A 16,901-nucleotide genomic window follows, 5' to 3' on the forward strand; every position below is an offset into this window, starting at 1 on the left:
AGACATAATTCATTTAATCTTTCTTCTTGTAAAGTATTGTACTGTATAATCAGTTAGATAGTTGATTTCACTTTCCCTTTGATGTGTTCTCCTGCTGACAGCAGCACAATCTATTTAAAGAGAAAATATACCCTTTCATAAGTGGGGCCATTAAACCTTTAAATGGCACACGGTGTGCAGAAGGACAGGTCGCTCCCTTCTGAACAAAGGCTTTATTGTGATATTTCTTACTAAACAATAAAAACTCTGATTGTAAGGGCTCCCATTTTTATAGCAGCATCTGATCATGGTAGCTGTGCTCAAGCACTGCAGAGCACCTGTCTAGGGATAAGCCTACTCAGCGTTGAGCAAGTATGTTTTTTTTAACCCTATGGGGTATTAAGGACTCCACTGATATTCATTGGGTTAATAATTTGTACACCTCACTGCACGCAGAACAGAAACAGCTTTTTTTACTGCAATATAAATTATAAACCAGATTACAGAACTTTTTAGATTTATATTTTTACGTCCCAAGATGAAATCGGCATATTTTCTGTTTTTCTGATTATTAGTTAAACTAAACATTTTAGCTGTCACTGGTGAAACCACACCCATGGCCACACCCCTATTTACACTGCAGCCACACCCCTAGATCCAAACTTTTCAAGAGTGCCCAAAAGTTGGGAACCCCATGAGCAGATGTGACTAGAATCAAGGATGATTGACCTGGGCCCCGCTACTATAAAATACTGCCGTAACTCTTTTCCCATGCTAAGAGAACACAACTCTGTGACTTATAATTTAGTTAAATGCATTCTACTGTCCTTTTAACTACGTGGTAAAACACATGCTTAGATGTGATAGCCATAAATAAGGATTTAAGAAAGTCGAAAGGAGAATAAGCTGTTTAAATAAATATGTTCTTCATCTTCAAGTAAGAGTCAGCTAACTTTATTACCTCTGATTTCTTGGCAGCCGCTGGAAAAAGGTCACAAAATAAACTGCACTTATTCCTCATTGCAGGAAAACAATAAGTCATCTCGGTGCCCATTATTTACTAAATTGTCTTCATTTTTTTTCACCTGCTGGGCTTTCTGCAACAAAGATTAATAATATCATAAAACTGCACTAGATGCTTTCAAATACACTGATGTTTGACACTTGGATGGCTTCTGAGAAAGGAGTATAGCACTTAACTCCTTAAGAGCTGAAACAAAATGATATTGAAAAAAAAGAACAGTGAACATCTTTAAATTAGATACTAAACTTTTGGCCTCAATATGTCCACTTATAGGCCAAACTCAGGGAGTACTGATATCCCACATCTAGTAATTATTATTACCAAAGCCATACTTATCTCCTTGCAAAATATGAAAAGTATGTACTCGTCACATGGTCCTATTTTAGGTGGAGCACAGAGGATGTTTAAATAATGTGTTACGTTATGAAAAAAGAGCCTGTGTGAAACTTTTTGAGTCCTACCAGATAAATATCTGTAACACTGGAGAAAGGATCTAAAATAAGTGAGATCCTAAATTTTCTATTGTTCAACACCACGATAAGCTTGCATCCTTCTCACATTTGGTGCCACCCAGCAAGTAGTGTGCTGTCACGTGACTTCATGTTATATGACCCTGCCGAGTGCCTTCTTCCTAGACCTTCATCATGCTGTCTGAAAGAGCAAGGGCACACAACTCCAAAATATAATGCACCCAGCCGTGTTACCGTTAGGACCTCTTATTTAAAATATAAAATAAAATATATAAAATATCTAAGCCCTATGAACTGTCAGGAAAAGGTAAATTAACCCTGGTTCTATTGAGATGTTTTTCAGTACTCTGGACCATAAGAGCTTACTTGTTGGTTCAACTACATAGTGTTGTAGATATGTATATTACACGTAAAAATGTGAAGCGAAGAACTAATTTAAACTAGAATGCACTTCACAAAGAGTTCAAAATACTATGGTGTGAAAGAACTATTATAACGTGTAAGACTATCGGTATATATATTGGATTTGATGTGTAATATGTGTAAGTTACTATGTAGAGTTTGGATACACAGGGTGGCTACTCTATATGAGCAAGTGCTTGCCAATTCACAAAAGCTTATCCAGCACAGCTGAACAGGTCCAAAGCTGCGAGTAGGTTAAATAACAAATGTGTACAATTGGAATGATTGATAGAAATCAATCCCTCGATCTAAAGAAAGAAGACAATTATCTAACAGGGAAATTTAAAGGTCATACATTTTTCATTTCAATTTCTCATACCAGTTATTGAAGATGACATCAGGATCACATAAGTATATTTCAAAGAGGAAGAAATAAAATCTGACCACTTGATTAAACCTTTCAGAGTCAGAAGCCCTGGCAGCACAACAAGTATACCAAAGCATGCCATTCTTCACTAAAGGTATATGTTTCATTCATTTATGATATATATATATATATATTTCTGAGATAGTGAAGCCAATGTTGCGCTGAGAAATCATTGGGGATATAGGATGTCGGCCTTTAAATAAAGATTTTAGCTCAACTTCCTTGATGTAAGATAGTTCCTTGCCTCTAAACCAAATGACTTTAAAACAGTTACAAGAAAAAACGTACAAGATATGAGAAGTTTTAATAAAGCAATTTAATGATGAAGCTGACTGTGTAGGTGCGGGATTGCATACTAAGCTTATTTAGAAAAATCAATTTAGGTCCTTCACTTAATAAATTAAGAGAGCAGGTCCATTCCTCCTCCCGTGAGCCAAGGTGGTGGAGAGACAAACATTATCTGTCAGACCCAAAGAAGAGTCATTGTAAGCTGGCGCCGTTGGAGAAGGTTGTGGACTGATACTGGAAATTACTTACCTAACTCTGTTTTTTTTCATCTAGGACGGCCTTCATTTAAAAAGTTGTCAGACTTTAAGAATATCCATATCAACATGACCCCATCTTCACGGATACAGGACCGTATTAAGAATATAGCAATCAGTTGGCTTTTTAAAAATTGAGATATATATATTATTTTGGCAACAAATTTCTCACCAATCACAGTATTGGTCACAAATACACACATTTCTTCCTATGTTAAAATGGGTGTTCCGCTATTAACCGTAAAACAAAACATAAAAGACTAAATATATTATCCTAGAGTGTAAATTATGATCATTTCAAAACAAGCCCACTAAGTGAACCAGCAATATAATTTAATCGTTTCCAGATGGTAAAATGACCATAGCTTGACCCTGTACAGATAGTCAACATTCCAGAACCAAGTCTACATTTCTGGTGACTCCTATAAATTATAATGACTTAAAAGTGGTGGGTTTTCAACCAGATGTCAAATCTTAAAAAGAAAGGACAGTTTGAGTTAAGAAACTGGAGTCTCAAGCCATCATATGTACTTTAGTGCATATGATAGATGAGTGTCCCCTTTAACTTACCATTTTGCCACCCTTGCAAATGTAAAGAGGGAATCCCCCCTATGCATCTGCCTTGTTTCTTTGCTCCCACCAGTTCCTAAGGTTGCAGGAGCTCTGTTTTGCCGAGCACATCTCCAATTTACTATAATACATGCGTGTTATGCTTTGTATGCTAACTGCTTCCAGAGACTCTAACAAGACTTCAAGCAGCCACAAGTCAAAAAATGGTGCTCTGTAGTTATTTCCTCTTTTCCCACAGGTACATGATGCAAAGTAATGCATTTTAAAGTGTAAAGTACAATGAAATTATCATTAGGGTAGTAGATTGTCCCTTTAAGTGTCTCTGGGACTTTTCCAAAATCTTCCATTTTACAGTTTTATAAACATAACTGTATTTATACATTTATACAAAAACTATAGATCAATTTAAACCTACCTTATTTGTACACCATGATGAAAGGCATCTTAACATCATTTTCTCTCGATCTACATGATTATTCTTCTCCATTACGTTACTTCTTGCTCTGTTAAGTTGCTGATCGCTGTTGATTGGTGCAGGCAGTCTTTGCAAATAGGGGCAGGAAATTGTTAGATGATGCTGACCCTTCCATTCTGAGATGCAGGTATCGGCTTCTATGAGGTTAACATTTAAACGAAATGCCTCCAAACCAACTACGCAGAGGTAGTTAATGTTTAAATTAATGAGTTTAGTTCTTCATGCCAGAAGTTGTGGAAGTGACTGGTCCCCTTAAATTTATTTTAAAGCATTTGGCACATGGGTGATGCTCACTATTTTCCTCTTTCCAAATTAGTAAATAAATTACACCTAATATTATATAGCAGTCCTTTCAGGGTATAGAACCTATATATATATATATATATATATATATATATATATATATATATATATATATATATATATATATATATATGAACATATATGTATGTATTTTGGAGTTGCATTTACTTTAATTCTTGCTGCTAGGAACGTATTTATTTCAATAATTACATAGGCAAATTATTATATGCCTTTTTAGTCCTGCATAATCGACTGTATTATAATATTTACCTCCATAATCTATATCTAAGATCTATATCTAAGTAATTCTAGAATGCCTTCTTGTCCTTATCCCGATGCAGAGAATGCTAAAGCCACATATAAACATCACATTATAAAAGTTTTAGCAAGACGCTAATGAAATGCAAAGCATTCCATAAGACCAGTGCAAGACTTCCTATCAAATCATCTGAAATATTTATTTGCCCTCTTGAATAATTGATAGGGGCATCAGCTCTCTCGGTCAATTGATTTATTAAGGGACTGTTTGGAATTAAACAGCTTAAAGATATTATATTAGCAGCGACCTCACTTGTTAGCATATTCATTTACCTACGGGAGCTCCCATTAGATATTGTTAATACATGACGCTCACAGTCACAGCCCAGCTCTCAACAAATTGTATTAACGCCAGGCTGTTTAGCCACAGAATAACAGCTTTGATTGAGTACTTGGGTTCAGCGTAATTAGATTTTTTTTCCCTTGGAAAAGGGGGCCTGTTTTAATGCCGTCTGAGTTAAACTAGATATGTCATCAACATTAGTATAATTGGTGTTCAAGATCAGAGGAGAGTTGGCTGTCCCTGCAGTTTTCTGTTTATAGATGGCTGGCGTGGTCTTAGTTTAGAATATTTTAACATTTTGCCAACGACAGCTCTTATTAATAAAATAGCGAAAGTGTAATGGGTTACTGTATGATATTAATATAACACAAAAAGCAAACTTAATGTATAGGTTAAAACCAGAACTGTGAAATGACTTGTATTTGGTGTATTTATCTATATATATATATATATATATATATATATATATATATATATATATCCTGGGATAGCCGTGCTAGTCCACAAGTGTAAATTGAAAAAATATAGCAGTACAGTATATATATATATATAGTGACATTTTTCTTAGTGAATAACAGGTTATCATATCATACAAAGTGCACACCTGGGAAAAACAACACTTCACAGATATTTTATGCTTTATATATTTATACCTGCATAAATACCTGGTATACATTGCTGTATTTCTGCTGTGTGCATTACGTTATACCTTGGAATATTGGTGGATCTCGTACTAGATAACCTTGTTCCCCATATCATCAAATATGTATACCTCGTTCTGTCCCTCGTTCCTCCCCTGATATCCCTTTATCTTGGAGCTTAGCATGTTTGCTGGGTATGAGTGTGCTCTGCAGCGCTGGCGGTTACAAAAATGTATATAAATAAATGAATTCAATTTTATATTTACCATATTCAGTTGGGTAAATGGCAGATCAGAAAGTCACAAAAAAAGTTTTGGTTAAGTCCCGCCCTATCCACACCTCTAATCACAAAGTGTCCCTCTTTGGTCCTCTTTGGTGTGAAAGCACCACGAACGATGCCCCTAGGCCTGACCCAGAGCAGCACTGTTTAGCACCAGCATATGACATCATATCACCGCACTCTGCAACTAAAGGTGCACTGTGCTTTTTTCATTCAAAAAATATGCTGGTTGGTGGGATCAGATTTTTTTCTTGTAATTTGCTTATTGATCAGCAGGACACCTGGGGGCTGATTGCCCAATGGGGTGTTGTGCTCTCCAGGGGCATATCTAGAGTATTTGGCACCCGGGCTCCCTACAGTCGTCCGATTCTGTGTCCCTGTCTACTTTCTCACTGCTCCGCATGTTCGCTTGCCTTTTCTTTTTTTGTCTTCTTTCTTTGTCCTGTTCTCCTTGAACCAGGTACACTTCTGCAAAAGGGTGCCCCCTGCTCTGATTGGAGGAACAGGGGAGAGGCTGTCCCAGTGGCTCCGCCCATTTACAAAAGTACAACGAGAGGGGAGAATAAGGCTGATTCTCATAGTAACAAAAGCGTTTGTGTGAATCTATCTGCATTATCCTGGCCTCCCTTGCAAAAGGAGGTGGTCACTGGGACAGCCTCTCCCCTGTTCCTCCAAGTAGATGAAAGAAAGAAGACACGGGGAGAAGTTGAAATAGACAGAAGAAAGAAGACAGAAGAACAAGAAGTGGCAAGAGAAGAAGCAGAGCTCTGGGAAAGGAGACAGGGACACGGAAGTGGTCGACGGGGAAGGTAGGAAGTTATTGGGAATTTCTTGGGATGTGTGTGTGTCAGGGTGACACCCCCCTGGTGAGTGGCATCGAGGGTGGACTGTCCCCCCAAGTACACCACTGGTTCCTGTCAGTTTTGTGCCAGACAGACTGCTGCCCCATTCACCTGCCACTCTAGGCCTAGTCAGCCTAGGCAAAAATATATCACTGTGTTAGAACAAAATCTTGACGCTCTTTTTTTATTTCAGTCCCTTGGTTTGAGGGATGGTAAGTTCTGTTCTTTCTCAACCATCCCACTTGTAGTTTGTGATATGTACTACATTTGCGTAATGCACTTATGAACAATAAAGAGGATCCCTTAATGTGCCGGCTCCATTTCATTGAAACATCATCACTGAAAAAAGATGTTGACTTAACTTACTACTGGTGATATTACAGCTACACAGCCATAAGTAAATCATATTATCATTAACATGGTAATTTATTTCCAATTATATACTTCCTCCTTCCCATCTTGGCAACTGACAACATATCACACCAACATCTCTGATTCCTTAAAAGCATAAATAGTTAGCATTGGTATTGATATCATTCTAAGATGTAGTAGATGCCGATAAAATGGGCGCTTTCTTATTTTTTTATGAATTAGCTCATTTGCACATTGAACTTTTTTGAATTTACAGAAAAGGGTGACCAAAACTGGGGAATCGTGAGTATATATATATATACTTCATACTGTTACAGAGATCATCTTCTTCTTATGTAGACCACATTTGTGTGCTGTATTGATGAGGAATAAAGATCTTACTAGGTCTCAGGTCTGCTTTAATAATGTTGTGATTGTCTATGCACCTAATCCACCTGCAAATAATTCCCAGGATTTGTAGAGATCAAAATAATCAATTCTGCACAGAGAAATAAAAAAACAAATAATAACCACCCAGTGGGCTTCTGGTTCATTAGGATTTAACCTTTAATTTTCTGTTGTGAAAACATGAAATTCATGGTATAAGAAATAAACATTAATCAAAGGCTTCCATAGTAATCAGTAACTTGGGTCAACCTTTTGTGGAGCCACTACAGTATTCGTGCATCGGTCATCATGTAAATCTAGTGGTGGGCTCATTTCTTTGATTTCGTTTTTCTTCCTCCTGCTATATTAGCCCAAGAGAAAATGGACAAATAAGTTTGAGCTGATTATTTCATTAGGCCAAAATAGAAAAAAAGATAAAGAAGTAAGCTTTTGGAACATTAGAGGTCTCTTTGTAAGATGGAAGACTACGTTGACCCAATAAGAGGGTGTGGGCTTGTTTCCAGCCTGGTTCCAACAATTCAAACCAATGTGAATCCATTGAGGCCAGAAAGGCTCTGCAGGAGCTAGGAGGACAGGTGTTCTTCTGTGTAGCAGTTGGCTTGCACGCAAGAAAACTGTGTTCTATATATGCCTACGGGTGATATTGTACTTCATTTATTCATAAAGCTATGGCCAATTCTTCTTCAAATTGTGTAGCTGTCTTGTTGTTGGAGCAGCATTTAATTGGTGGGAGGTAGGTTACTGTCAACATTTACATATGAGGGTATGTCAGTCACGGCACTGCAGGTTCTTCGATCGGATTGTACTATTTAACGCTTTACTATTACAGTTTTGGATATACATATATAATGTATGTAACATATGTTTGTAATAGAGAAGCAAAAAAGAAAAATAGCCTCTCTAGAAGCACGGAATTCATTTTTTTATTTTATGTATGCATACTGCTTCATAATAAATTCATATATTTCTAGATTTATGTCTCAAGGTTGATCAAAAAAACATTACATCAAATTATGTTCCTCTTAGAAAACAGGAGTCGCCCAAGAAAAATAATATGCTGATATTTTGTTTGTCGTAAATGTTGTATGCATTATTCGAAATAAATTATACTGTACAAGGGCTTGAATTAAAAAGAATTAGACAACAATTTGCATACCTATAATATGAAGCAAATACCAGCGCTGAAAATACCAATATTTTAATGAAACCATTACCCTTTTATTTTGTTTTATTGTAAAGTTTAGAAAATTTTAATAAACAAAATTGTATATGTAAATAAAAGAGTCTGAATGGAAATATGTAAATAATCATTTATTTTAATACCATCAATATATTATCATCCATAACCACATATAATTTGGTTTAGTTTATATTGTGTGGCCTTTTCACATTTTTATTTGCACAGTCCAACAAGAAACAAGAATATAATGTAGCATTGTTTTAAAAATCAACGCCACAACAATTCCTATGTTAAAACTTTGCTTTTGTAAAAGAATAGATGGACTTAGTATATCCTCGGCAATATATATATATATATATATTTTTTTATTATTATTTTTTTTTGCCTTTTAAATATTAGAATGGTCTATCGCGGCTATATGTGATATTGATTTTATAGTTAGTGTGTAATTTTTGATGTTCTCGAAAAGCTGCCTAGAGCACACAGGAGTTGCAGATAAATACTACCGGTATCCTATTCTAATCTTAATCACTGCTTACTGATTGAATGCATTTTACTATCAAACAGCATGGAGTAACATAACTGTTTTTCAGGTAATGGTACAAACTGTGCTGTGACCTGAACAAAATGTGCATGTTTCTCTACTGTGAAATCAAATCACTCTAGTGTAAGTTAGCACATGGACCAAACCCCCCCCCCCCCGTTTTTCTGTAATGTCAAAAAAGTCATCGCAGATCGTCACTAATCCCTTAAGTATGTACTGTCAGGGAATGGACACTCTTGATCCTCTTAACAACCGTCCCCACCAGGAATTCTCGATTCTAATATAATGTCTGCATGGGTTAACTGCAATTCCCATGGCCTCAATTTAAAGCTTTTTTTTCAGCGTAGGCATCCAATCAGCAGGGAGACCGAAAATTTGCAGATGAGAGGTTTTCTTCTGCTCAGCTCACCATTGGACCTCAATAACAATTTTCCAATTGAAACGCGTTGGGTGTTTTGAGGAAATAAAAATATCATTATATCAATAGTCAATTGTTTTCACAATTTCAACTTTTTATTTAATGAATGAAAAAACTAATGATAATCATTTTTATTTGTTGAAGAAAGATAGCAAAATTACTCACTATCTAGGTATAGATTCCAAGCATGAGTTTTTCTAAGCTCATTGTGCCTATGTTCATTGGTGATCTGGTGAGGAACTTTGGGCATAAGTCATCCGTACTATATTCAGGGGAATGTACATTAAGGCAATGGGATAACCTGCTCCATTCTTTCTGTTCTTCTGTTCTGTTCCATGATAGTTTGACACATAGCCTTCCTATTCTCAGTGTCATTCAGCATTTGAAGTCCCATTCATTATGACCTGTTCTCTCTTCTTCAAATATCTGGCATACCCTTTATATTGAAGCCTGCTCCTCAGATAGATTGGATGATCACAAGAGCAGGGCCCTCCTCTCTTTTTGCACCAAGATGCCTTAATGTGTGTTGAAGTTATCGTCAATTCTTGAATATTTTCACGTTTCCCATCGACGCTACTGAATCTGCATAAACAAATGGAATGTAGTGCTTGGCGATGGCCTGCAAGGGTAGTACAATGAATTAGCTTGGGTCAAACAGCACATGACATCAGCATTAGAACTAAAATAATCTGATATTTCCAAAATTTGCTACAAAACAGTGTATGACTACATAGAAACCTGGAATGTTGAGGCCCATGTGGTCTGCCCATTTTTCCTGCTGTACATAGAGTGTTGTATCGATGTCCTACCGTTGCATTTAGATACAATACAGGCTACTTAACTTGCATGCAAATGTTCAAGAGTCTCATTAGCTAAAATAACCATCGTTTTATTCAGTATGTCAAAATTAGAAGTATCTGCCGCCAACCCTTAGTTGATGTTTGTGTTTTTATTTGTCAAGTACAAAAGTGTGAAAATAAAGCCACATTATTAATGGGAAGACATCTTTAGAAGTAGATCTTACCTGTGAAAGTAGGTCATTGTGAAAGAGAGAAAAAAAAGCACTGCGAACTTGGAAAACCTATGCCTGTGTATACAATGTAACAGTATTTCAACTTCAAAGTTCTCTTCTCTGTCCTTCTAATGTAGATTCCACCATCAATAGTGTTTTTGGCGACAGAGATGAATGCAAAGAGCAATTGAATGAAATAAAATGTCCAGCCTCTGATGCCATCAGAGCAAAGACTCAAATGCCAATGGTTTAACCTGCGTGTGCCCTTTTTTTGTTTGTTTGTTTATCTCTTTTTGTAAATTATAAATAAGAAGAAGAGGTGCCAACTGCAGTTTGGACCCCCACTATTCCTCAAAAGTAGACCTCTTTGCCATAATAAACGGGTAATTTGGCTTTTTTTTCTGTGAACTATTATGCTACCACAAACCCAGAGAAACTATTGTGCAGCAGGGAAAGTACAAATAATTGGGATTTAAACTTTGATGTAGAGGTATTTGTTTGGCTATATGTGTTATGGAGCTCATAGTTTGTGTTAGTGTAAGCATTTAATGAGGAGGATCAATGGGGTCATCCGAGTGTGTTAATGCTTTAGAAAACAAAATGATTACACACCCACATGCACACATCCATACAAATGAATACACACATCCACACAAATGAACACACGCATCCATACAATTGTATGCATACACATCCATACAAACGCACGCACGCACGCACGCACGCACATACACATCCATACAAATGCACACACATCCATACAATTGTATGCACACATACACATAGAAAGCAAATCTGCTTACCTAAGAGGAGCCTGGCTACACCCCTTCTTGGACACGGTGGGAGCTGCCTCCGTAATATTATGGGATCTAAGATTGTGTTATACGACTGTGTTGACAGCTGCCTCCGATATACAGTGAACCTATTAAAGCACCAAGCCCCCCCCAAAAGTCCAGAGGGTTCTAGGCAGCACCTAGGCAGGTTATTTTCAGTACAGTGCGCAGAACAGATGTTTATTTGTAGAAACGAATATTGCTTACTGAGTCTTTGTAACCAATATCACCAGAAGTTATAGGGCCCATTGGCTTAATGTCTTAAAAAAGGGACTTGGCATAGAGCCACCCTGATAAGCACACAAATAATAAGCACATCCCCACTTGGATTGTTCATTGTTCAGTCTTGCATTTTAGCTAAATCCTGGATTCCAAAATATCAGTACCATGGTCCATGTGTAATAGTGTAAACCGGAACAATTCATTCCTCAGTATGACACAACTATGCTGCTCAACCACAAAGACCATGAAAGAACAAAAATACATTTTGGCTTTGCCATTACAGAGAGAGAGAAATATTTTTTATTTTGCTTTCTGGTCTAGATCTGTCAGCAGAAGTTCTGCCCTGTAAATCCCTTGTGTTAGTAAATAAAGCCAGCATTTGTTCTTCGTTAACATGCAGGAGGTCAATGACCTAAAAACACTACTCCAAATTTGACCTTATTATCAGTATAACTTTCTAAATATTGTTAATGTTAATAAACAATTCATTTTTTATTTACTGATCCGTTTTCTGTGAAAATGAAATGAGATGTATTTTCTTATAATTTTATTTTCTTGATGAGATTGGGAATAAATACCTATTATTTCCCTTATTATTTCCCTTCCTTTTCCAACACAGCACACTTGTTATTTTTCTCTTCCACTCTCCTACCCTTTTTGTCCCTCTACTCCCTCAAGTTATATTCATGTTACACATAAATAGGTTATAGCCTTGTATTATACAGGTTTCATGAAGACCTTTCTTGAGTTTGGAATGTTGGACCATGGATATGTCCATTTATCCATCTGCCCCGTTCTCTGGACTTTCAAAAACATCATTATTAGAGAAACTTGAGGTCAAAAACCCAAGAGTAACAGACAACAGCTCTAGGCAACAGTTTAGGTTATACTGTATGACCTAATCTTAATTTGAATAGTTGCCCTTTTCTACAGAATAACAATTCAAGATAGATAGATAGATAGATAGATAGATAGATAGATAGATAGATAGATAGATAGATAATGCAGTGTGGTAGAGTATGCAGTGAGCTTTGAGTAGACCTGCCTGGAGTTAAAGTTGTTATAATCCTTAAACCCCCAGATACAATCGATTCGTATTCCTAAAGTTGTATTAGGTATTCGCTTAAGCAGAAATGAAGTGTAATATGCAAATACTTCTAATTGGACCGCTAATAGAGCATGTCTCTGTTGTTTTTTTGTAGGGAGTTTTATGCCTATGTAATCAGTGCAGACAGCCGTTAAGTAAATGAAGAAGCAACTAACAATGTCAGAAAAAAGACCGGGCGGTTCCAGATGACACTACCCTAATCTTCCAGGACCCATTAAATGGCAGTTTCAACACATTAGCTACCATAACATCCTTGAATATCAGTGATTTTATTTGCAGCATCAAACATTCCATTTCATGCCCCATTAACAGTAGGAGCCTGAGCTTTTTGACGCAGCTAAACATTTTACTAACTACCTGGACTAAGTAACCAATTAACTTTTGGAGACAATACGGCCAATTAAGCGCGAAAAGGTAAGGCCGTCATCCCCCACCATTCTCCCTTCTATTCCCTCGCTTATGGCCGCTCATGTCTCACTTCAGTTGTTAATGGAGCAACAGACCTTATTAACCCTTTCAATAAAGGATAATGGGATAGTTCAGAGGATACCTTTTTAAAATGTGACTGCAGGAAAAGGCTCCCGAGGGCCACTGATTCAAATAACTGCGCTGTCACAGTTTCAGCTTGGCTTAAAAGCTTTATAGCACGCATAGCACAATAATGTGGGGGAAAAAAAAGAAATTAAAATAAGTATATATTTGCCTATCCACTCAGGGACATTTCTGATAAACCTTGGACCTATGGGTAGGATTTTGGTTTGGGGTGTGATTTGAAATGTGGCATTTGTAGACTTGAAAATATCATTTTGTTGATGTGATCCTCCCAAATAAACCAGATAATTTCGCTAATATTATATTTCTCCAACAAATGAATTATCCCGTTCAGCTGTTTTTTTTTAGATACTGTATGTTAATATGTAAATACTATGCAGATTCCCATTTAGAGCGGAAATCGGCAGAAGATTAAAAGTCATGGGTACATAAACAGCAAGGTATGTTCTAGTTTGCCGAATTTAATTGCAGAATATGCAGGTTTTACGTTTTCTTAGAAGCATTTACAGAATCTTTAACATCTTTGTGAAAAACATCAAGTCCGTAGGTGACATTAACTCACCTTTAATGTCAAACCTCTTCAAAAATCATGTGCATGATCCTGAAATGCCACTTATTTCAGTGCATTGCTATGAACAAAAAATGTTGCAGCTAATTCAACAATCATTTTCTATTGTACCCTATAATCTGTGTACCTGTGTTAACCTCTTAATGGGCATTCCCTAAACCCATTGAAATCAATGCATTTTGAGCCCGTACATGTACGGTCTTTGTCATTAAGGGGTTAAAGTATTACATTGCCTTTTCCTTTTTGTTGCAGGTTTTGCAACCCAGAGATGAAAACCACAGCAGGAATGGCCAAGAGTGATGAGAGCTTAAGTCTAGTGACCACAAGAGGGCCATGTGCTGTCCTACTAGGTTTCACAGAGATGCATGGAAATATATTTCACGTCTTCTCAAAGGCTTTATCAACGTCGCTCTTTTATTGACTTCTCATCCTTCCAAACTATCTAGTTACGCACCTCCATACATCCCTGATCAGATAGATTCACTTCATTAATATGCCTGGTCAGACCTACAAAGATAACATCCAAAGCCTTCCTAGTCTGGCTTAATTCCTTGTGTAGACGTGTGCAACACACATAGTCAATGCTGCGTGGCATTAGAGCTTAGAAGGTGCATTTACTTTTAACCCTATCCTTCAAGATACAGGAAGATTAATGTGGGATGAAAACAGAGGCGCATATATATATATATATATATATATATCAGCAAGGAAAAAAATATTCCATTTTACATAGTTTTACACTATGTGAATATTTTGTTAACCTTTAAAGATACCATAGACTCATTAATTCTGACCTTTGAGGATTGCCCACAGTTTTTACAGTGCTGCCACAATTTCAAGCTCCCCTGGTTTCTTACATTTTATTTATAGAGCATCACGTATCCTGTAGAGCTATTAAAATTGGGTCGAGTGAAAACCAACTAAAACACAAAAATTGGCAATGTATAAGATTGACAATACCATTGCCACATGTTAAGACATACTAATACAGAAGAAGACAACTCTGCTCTTATGAGCTTACAATCTATTACGCCGTTATTCCATAAAAGCTTTTAAGCAAAGTTTTATTGTACCACATGCAAACAACTAGCCACAGATAGTAAATTGTGTGTGATGCCTAGAGAGGCAGTTGTCCAGAGAGCTGCTTATGTCTATACCTGGGAGCTTGTCAAGGCAGGCTACCCAGAGCTCTCTTTCTTCTGGGGAAGTGGATTCATGGGGAGCAGGGCTAGTTGGGTGTAGGGTATGGGGCAGGACTAGTTGACAGTGTGAGCCGGCTAGCTCCAGGCACCCTGAGTGGGAGAGTAAGTGGTCGGGACTGGGTGTTGCCAAACACCTCTCCCCCTGCCTGGAGAAAGAGGAACGTGACCCGAGGAGCTGCACTTTACCCGGAGACTCCAGGTCAAACCAAGAGAGTTCCGAGATATTCTCATGTCCTCCCAGTTTTCCCAATGGCGCATCATTTTTCAAGTTATGGTATGGAAGGGGCATCTCTATGGATAACCAACTCTGACTGATATGCACATAAGAATGCAAAATATCAGTAAAACTAAAGTTTTAGTGGAGTGAAGATGACATTTTTGTCAAAAAGCGACAAGAATTTAAAAAGTTTGGCTTTCTTATGCATGTTGCATGGGTCAGATCTAAACATTTACTTTCAACCTCAAACTTCAAAAGTTTTATTTTTTTGCAGCTGATAATAAGGATGAGCAAAAAAAAAAAAAAAAAGCACACCCTATCATCACACGCAATCATGCGGTCTCATTAGCGGTCAATCAGTCAAAAAATATCTTTCTAAACATTGATAGTTAGATGTGAAATTTCCCATGAAGGGAGAACAAGCGTACCAGTCCATCCTTAAAAAAGGGAGGTTTTAGTAATAACGCTATTAAAATTAATCAAGCTTACTTTTCAGTAAGCTGGAAACATATATCTGTGGACAAATGTTCATAAATTTCCATATTTCTCACGGGAAAATCATACTGAACATGAAGAATTGCTAAATATGTGACCACCCCCTTGATTTTCTATTGTTTTCTTAATCTGCTTTTTCACAGCAATTTCTCTTTACCTCTTTAAATTAAATTGTCTTGTAGTACTCATCATTTCATTTTCACTGTATTTCCTTTAATATCACGTAGTTCAGTTTCAAATGATTTTCTCTTCTTTTTCCTGCTAACTAGCCAGCCTGCCCAAAGAGCTTCAAATCATCTCAATAAATACAGTAGCACAAAAGCACATTTTGTAAATGCTCGTATCAATTTTAATTTGTTTTCCTATTTTGCAAAAGCAGCAAATTAAACAATTTTTTCTATCCATGCCCTAAATTGTGCAAACTGATCTGCTGGCGGAGGCTCGGCTGTCTTTTTTTAACCGTTTATATAGGTCTTATAGATTAATGAGGCTACAGAGGTTTTAAATACATGTTAATTGTAACAATATGTTAGTTTATTAGTTGATATAACAAATATATATATATATATATATATATATATATATATATATATATATATACAGTAATACAACCAATGTTATGATGTATATGCTTCCAGAACATGGAATACTTACCTTTGCCACTGGACCTTGTGTGTTTCTTGGACTTGAGGTCCAAGCAACTTTTTGCCACAGTATAAAAAAAGACGGTGAGCATGAAACTTAGGAACCAAATAAATTTAAATACTCAGAGAGAAAAATATATATAAGAGCTCCGATCCTATTCCAAAAGGTCTTAAGTGACAATGGCTTCTTAGCATAAATGGTAGATAAATGGTCAGAGCATGAGCAAACTCATTCTCCTCTTCCTCTTTGTGACCTGTGTTACACCAATGCAAGTGGTGCTATAAGCACGCGCCTCATTTCCCTAATGGAGAAAAAACTTCTTGTGGTCCAAAGCTAAGTCCCATTTTCACATGAAGGTTAGGTTCAATACATTCGTTTTTGGATTAGGGCCAGTTATTCACAGAACGTTAGGCGCGTATACTGTCTGAAGAACACACATAGGTTAGCTGGCAAATAGAGAAACATGCAGGTCCAGAAGGGAGCTGTAGTCCGAGCATTGAGGTTACTTGTCCATTCGGAACATTAGAGTTAGGGTTTGGACTTCCATTTATAGTTTTAGGCTTGGCTTTAACCATATGATGATTTGCTCT

This window comes from Spea bombifrons, chromosome 4, assembly GCF_027358695.1.
Source record: "Spea bombifrons isolate aSpeBom1 chromosome 4, aSpeBom1.2.pri, whole genome shotgun sequence".
In the NCBI taxonomy this organism is placed as follows: domain Eukaryota; kingdom Metazoa; phylum Chordata; class Amphibia; order Anura; family Pelobatidae; genus Spea; species Spea bombifrons.